Source organism: Triticum urartu, chromosome 4A (assembly GCF_056163025.1).
Source record: "Triticum urartu cultivar PI428250 chromosome 4A, HENAU_Tu73, whole genome shotgun sequence".
Taxonomy (NCBI): Eukaryota; Viridiplantae; Streptophyta; class Magnoliopsida; order Poales; family Poaceae; genus Triticum; species Triticum urartu.
The window spans coordinates 45,705,450-45,712,402 of NC_141876.1; the positions used below are offsets into that span (position 1 = coordinate 45,705,450).

Genomic DNA, 6,953 nt, shown 5'->3' on the forward strand with positions numbered 1-6,953 from the left:
GTTCTTTATTACTTAGTACATCAATTTAGCAAAGGGATGGCACTAAGATAACCCGGTGGAATAAGTATGAGAAAGAACTACCAAGAGCTTAACTTGGGCATTATTTCCGATCTTCCCTGTGGCTTTGAATAAATACTATACTAAGGTGCGGCCTTCTCGACCTTCTGAACGCTCCATGTATGCAAAGAGCACTATCAAAAGAAATTCCATTAAAACTTGCATAATTTATGCTTCTAAGACGCACATATTGTTATTGGATTAGTGCATGAGAATAAAATTGAAAGAACAAATTGAAGTTGATAAAATCATATATTTTACTTGTAAGAAACGTATACAAGTAGATTTAACAAACCAAGAAATTAACTCTTCGAAATGACTTATCCACTTTCCAACAAAATTAAAAAAGATGCCTGATTTCCACATCTTTAGTGAACTGAACCCCCAAATAAATTGAAAATTTTAGCACGCCCAAATCTTACCCATGGCAGTATCTAGACAGGTCTGAAACTAATGAATGCATGTCATGAAACTGTACATGTTCATTATAGACTAATTCTCATACTGCAGGAAGCGCAACATAAAAATCTCCAAGAACGAAAACCTTCTCCATTATTGCTCCTTGCATACTTCATTTGATGGACTGCTGCAAGCGTTGGCTGGCCATGGCAATGAAGGTGTGCTAACTTCCTATGCTGTTATATATATATGTATATATATATACCTACTAATAAAGCAAGGTGATATTCTTGGTTTCGTCCCGCGGTGATTTTATTTTCTATTTAAGATATATGTTTTTTGAGGGGTATTTAAGATATATGTGAGGTGGTACTAATTTGGGGACATATGACACATGCACGCACGTCCGTCGAGCACAGCCCGTGTTGTGTCGCTGTGGCCCATATTATATCTTAGTTGTAGCCCGTTTAAAACACACACACCGGCGAGCTGACTGCAGTCCAGGAAAATAGAAGGAAAAAATTTGCTCTCCAGAATCGAACTAGCGATCTCCAATGTAATAATGTACACGGCCATGTGAGATAACAAGGGAAGGTTAAACTAAACGGAATTAAAGGAGGGCGATGAAGGTTCTAGCACACGGACATTATTAAAGGAGTTAGGAAGGCAAGGCTCCAGGCCTCCGGCGCATGGCGTCCTTGAATTAAACGGATTCATCCATATTTAAAAAAATAGGAAGGTTGACTCACGATGTGGGCAAATTAAATGGATTCATCCCTAATAAAAGAAAATTACAGGAGATTAGGAAGAAGGGCGCACGACGTGGCCAAATTCAATGGATTCATCCGTAGAATAATGAAAAAAATGTACATTGCTGCATGATGATGCCTTAATTGGTTTCTAATTACTAAGCAGGATTTTGCTTGGTCTTCAACGGCAGGCTTAAAAGCATAGCCGGAACTGCTTTCTTTCCTCACTAGAGGCTAAAATAGGCCTCCAACAATTCATATGGTAATGACAGAAAATATTGTCCCCATGCAGAAATTGCTACAAGTTAAGTGGTGCTAATTTGCGGCAGCACTAGCGACTCTAAAAACAAAAGCAATACGGGAAGAACGGTTGAGGATTTGTGCCGCGGTCCCTCGGATGTGATTTTATTTCTCGCGTTCGATTTTCAAACTTTTATATCTTTTAAATGAAAAGTTTAAATTAAGTCTTGTTTCTGAATTCGTATTTCTCATGACGAGGGATTTCAAATAAGATCCATCTTAAATATGTTTGGATGGATTTTAAAATTAAATGTTAAGTTTAGCACGCAAACAATAAAATCACAATTTTCGCGCCTATGACCGACAGAAAAAAAAAGTCTTAAAATTTTATCTATAATTTTGGAAAAATCGAATGAGAAAATAGCAAGTTTCAAATAAAAAATCAAGTATCAACGACCGAAACTTCAAATTTAATGTTTCCTCGTGCGTGATCCAACTACTTCACAAATCGCGTGGCAGTCGAGACAAAAGTTCAGCAAATCCAAAAACACTGTTGGCCACACATAGGCCTCAGGGTCCTACTGTGCAATGGGATTCTACTATTGCAGTGAGTTTATTGCAGTGAGTTGTTTTGATTCTTGAATAAATCGTTCTGATATTATTGTATTGCGCTGGTGGACATTTTCATGAACTAGCGGTTTCTTTGTATGAAGCACGTGGCGTTATATTTGCATATACAGTTCTCACTAAATTTGATTATAGGTCAGCTTTCTCCCCAGTTGCAACGCACGGGCTTTTGTCCTAGTAGGTCTAAACAATGAGTAAATCATGTCTAATATACATCAGACTGCGATTGAGGAACAGTGAGGGAGGAACTATGGCGTGTGTAACTACCTTATGAAAAGAGTATGTGATAGAAGATTAGGATGATTAGAACAGACCTCCAAGAAGGTTAGAATAATGGTGGAGTCGTCATCCTTGAGTAGGCTGCAGATCTCACAAAATGTATTGCCCGCTGAACATTGACAAATGAACTAAAACACCAAGGAGATCATGGAAGAAGATTTTCTACAGAGGTATAAGCACCCATAGTGCGAACAGTGGCGGACGATGGACAGATTTTAAGTCAAATATGTGTTTCACAAATCATAGCACCAAAAGAGTAATAAGAATTGAAGATCTGTAATTGATAGAAATTTAGAGTGCACTATAAGACATTCATAAATTCAGAAAAACAAATCTGTACCTGCCCCCAGCCCCTTTGTCTCTCCAGCCTTTCCTGTCCATCTTCTTGATGGCTGCACCCGAGCCAGCCACCAGTCCTACAGCCCACGACCTGATCCTCTTTGTTTCCCCTTCTTCCTCCTAGGTCTCTTAGTGATGAACGAAAACAACCATCCTACCTTGTCCTACGGGGTCAGCCGTCCAGTGCACGAAGCCCATCGAAGAACATATCTCCTAACTTGATTCAAATTTGAACTACTCTAACAACAGTAAGAAACAAAATAAAATAGGTTAGTTTATCTGTCCTATGGTAAGTTTTGCGGCAGTGGACTTGGACTGAAGTCTGAAGCCATTGCTGAGAGTATGGAGAAATCTAACGCTATGCAATTGAAGTGAAATCCGTGGAGGGGACAGATAGGATGACATGGACCACAAAAAGAGAAGATTGCGCCTAGAAGGAGATTGGGAACGGAGATAATGGAGAAAGAAGAAAGAGGAGGCCGTGCTAACCCATGACATCGTTGATGGCTGTAAGAAGAGAGATTTGAGAGCCAGGGAGATGGCTGGGTGAGCAGTAGATGAAGGAGGTGGCGATGGCCTGCACGTTAGTGATTGTGCGAGAGGTGGAGAGGAGGATTGTGCGGGAGGTGGAGAGGAGGCGTGAGCGGTTCTTTGATTATAGATAGGGATCCGGCTTGCCTGCTCCCATCCGTGCTCCCACTTCATCCTACGACTGTCTTTTTTTCTTTTTTTCTTTCTAATCTAATCATCTCCCCCCCTGATTTTAAGGGGGTGGGGCCCAGCCTTATTTTGTTCCAATTAAATCAAGCCACGTAGACGGAAGCACGGATGGGCACACGGCGGGGGAGCAGGCAAGTCTCGTCCGATAGATTGACCTAGAAATATTGGGCAGATCCAAACCGTAATTATTGGGGCCCACAAGATAAACGGCTTCTAATTACTGATTAACATGGTAATTCCTTGGGAGTCTGTAATTAGTATAAGTAAGTATAAGTATATAGATCGTGTGTGTTATTATCGGTCTTACCACACAATTCTCCATCTGGGCAATTGTTTGTGTTATTTTGACTCATTGTAGATAGTTCAGTCGAGTGACCTATATGCCGTCTGTCGCACACATCTCGATTTGGGTAACCGTTTGTGTTATTTTGGCTCATTGCAAACAGTTCATCTGAGTGACATGTATGCCGTCTATCGCACACATCTTGATCTGGTTAATCATTTGTGTTCTGCTGTATCATCTCAAACAGATCGTATGGATCAAATGTATTGCCACGTATCGCACACACAACTCTTATCTGAATCATGCTCGATGGAGCAGCCATCACACACAGTTCATTTTATTGGAGACATTTTTATAACCATACCGTTTGCGATTCATGCATCACACACAGTTTGGTCGAATGGTCTCCTATACATGTGTCGTCTTAGGACCTTCCTGCATTAGTGTGAGTTCTTCCTCTGGAAAGCCCCTGGCTGATCATCTCTAAAAGGGGGTAGCACTACTCCCCGGTGCGGTAGCTATACACCGATAAGAGCAACACAGGATGAGAGACATCTCTTAGAGGGGTTTTCCTTCATCCGCACACGTTTGAACAAGTCATCAAAGCTCAGTGCAATAACAGTATCAACTCACGTGATCATTGAGATTTATACAATAAATACATTTGAACCATGCAATAGAGAAAATAACATTTAGGCATTTATATATATATATAAACCATAGTACAATATATGCCTATTTCATGCATGGGCATGCATCACGCTATATATTGGAAGTGTTAAAAGAGATAAAACATACACTTCTTTATAATATGCATGCAATATTAAAGAGGTGAGTATGTGGTTGTATCTATGGATCAGCCGGGGGAAGGGGGGTAATCCATGAGCCACCTGAGATGAAGCTTTTGCAGGTAAAGGGCTTGGCCTGAGCCTCAGTTAGGGATAGGGCCCATCCAGCCTTCTTCGATGCATCTAACCCAGGCCCATAGCATTTGAACTCACCATAGTAGATCCCACTGGTGTGTGATGAAGCAAGCAAACAAAATGTGTTAGTTTGATCAATCCTATATATGAACTAAAGCCACATGGATTAGTGATGTTAATAAGTACCTCTTAGGAATTTTCATATTCCCCTTTTCCCATATGATGGGAACAATTTCGCTGTCCATCTCAGTGGAGGAGTACACAACCTACGAGAAATTCCCCGATGCCCTTCCTAAGAATACTGGTTTCCCCTCACCCTTAATGGTAGAATTCTTGAAGGAGAAACCACTCTCACTGTTGATACGGCTCTCGCTAGCCCACCCCTCTTGTGCCACTTCCATGTTGGTGATATCCTTGTTAGTAGAGATGATACTACAGTCCTCATACAAAGATCGTGCGGACCCAAAGATGAAGTCGACACTTCCCTTGATTGTAGAGGCCTTGAAGTAGTGAAGCCCCTGATGGTCATACAAGGCTCCCTGGCCGCCCTCGATCGTGCAGTTATAGAAAATTGCCTTTGTGCCCGTCACATGCAATGCAGTGGCTTGCACTTGTTTGTCGCCCGCCTTGGCAGGAAGTGCATCATTCTTGATGATAATACCATAGGCAATGAAATAGTCAGACTCTATGGTAACAGTGCTACTACCACGGGAGGTGAGGACCTTGCCATCCTTGCCCTTGGTCATGGCAGTATCATTCCAGACGATAACAGCAGGGTTGGAGGGATCGGACTTTAGCGTGATGAAAGGCTTACCTTTCCCAATGAACACCTTCTCACGGAACACTGTTCCGGGCTTTAGGTTAAACATATGTCGTCTAGTGTTGTCATTGGGGACGTTGGAAATGCACTCACTGATGCTCTTGTACATGCCATCTTCACCGCCAAAGATAGTGTATGGATCAACGCCATTACCAATCCTTGAGGCTTCTGCTGTAGAGAGCTTGGCGTCAAGTGTCGATGTGGCTACGCTAGTCTTACTCTTTTGCAATGTCACCCATTGATCAAAACCATCTTGTCGTGACAGCACTGGAAACAACGCAAGCATGAGCAACCCCATGAACAACGAGAGATTCTTCATCCCCATGATTGATGCAATATGTAAGGTGTGCTTTCTTCTCTTTGTGGCTAACGATTTATTGAGTTGGGGTATATATAGTTCACATTGGCAGGTAATGAAAGGACGAGCAAAGAACAAGCAGAGAGAGTGGTCTTGAATCAATTCTCCTCCCGAAGTAGGTGCATGACCCTCAGTTTTATGGATGGTCTGCATTGCCTTTACCAGATCATTGACTAGATGACACATGTATTTCTTTCTCCTTTTATTCCATCAACCGAGATACATATTTACAAAGTAAAATTCATGCATCCCTTCGTGTTGCATGACAAACAATCGGTTACATGGGACATTCTCGGGGACAAGGATATCTTATGCACGTACGTGCCATTATTTTTTCAAGAACATGCAAGAGCATTGCATGTATTTTCCATTAAGAAGAGGGTTCAGCATGCATGCATTCATGCATGGTGTTTGGTGTGTGCTAGCCGGTCTCCGTGATTTCAGCAAAACCATAAACTTGCTGGTTCATTCATGTAATGTAATGTACGTGTGTGTAGGACTCAAGTACGGGCTAAAAGTGTGCTGCGGCACCGATGGGCATGGGTCGTACAACTACAACAACGGGAACATTCGTGGTTGTTTGGGGCCTTTCGTGTTACTCATCAGAAAAGAAAAACTGTGCATCAGTGTCACATATATAGAGGTATGTTTTGTGGAGGAGAGACCATGTCTCCAGAGCTTCCCTGAAGATGCATTCATGAGCTATGATGGTGTCGTGCAGCGCCTCTAGTTAGGAATGCAATGCGCCTTTTTTTGTTCCCTCGCTCTCCATTGATATTGGATGGGATTCATCATCGAAATCATGGTGGGAACTTTATTTGCTCGCATCAGGAGTGTGAGAGATGAATGCACTCTAGCTGATGCTAGCTACTCGATCCTGTTGTCAACTGACCTCATGGATTCATCAGCCACCTACAACAACAATTTAATTTTAATCGAGACAAAAAATATTGTTTGTTCTAACAAAAATAATCTTAGTACAGTACTACGGGGAGGTGAAGTTCCAGGAACTGCTTGCTGGCAACTACATCACTTTTTCAGCCTTGAAGATTCACCAGTACACCGCCATCGAATTTCTACAAAGAAACCCGAGCGTCCTACTCTTTTGATTGACTGTAGGAGTAGTGTACATAATTTGCAGTGGGCCTCCGGGGTCCAG

General features: G+C 42.0%; 1 pseudogene across 1 annotated transcript; it reads right to left on the reverse strand.

Moving 5' to 3' along the window:
* Positions 1-4,505: 4,505 nt before the first annotated feature.
* On the reverse strand, positions 4,506-5,816 carry LOC125553498 (pectinesterase QRT1-like; annotated as a pseudogene). Its single transcript, XR_015601979.1, has 2 exons — positions 4,803-5,816; positions 4,506-4,708 (listed from the first exon to the last, which is right to left on the reverse strand). The product of XR_015601979.1 is annotated as a pectinesterase QRT1-like (transcript).
* Between the last annotated feature and the right edge of the window lie 1,137 nt (positions 5,817-6,953).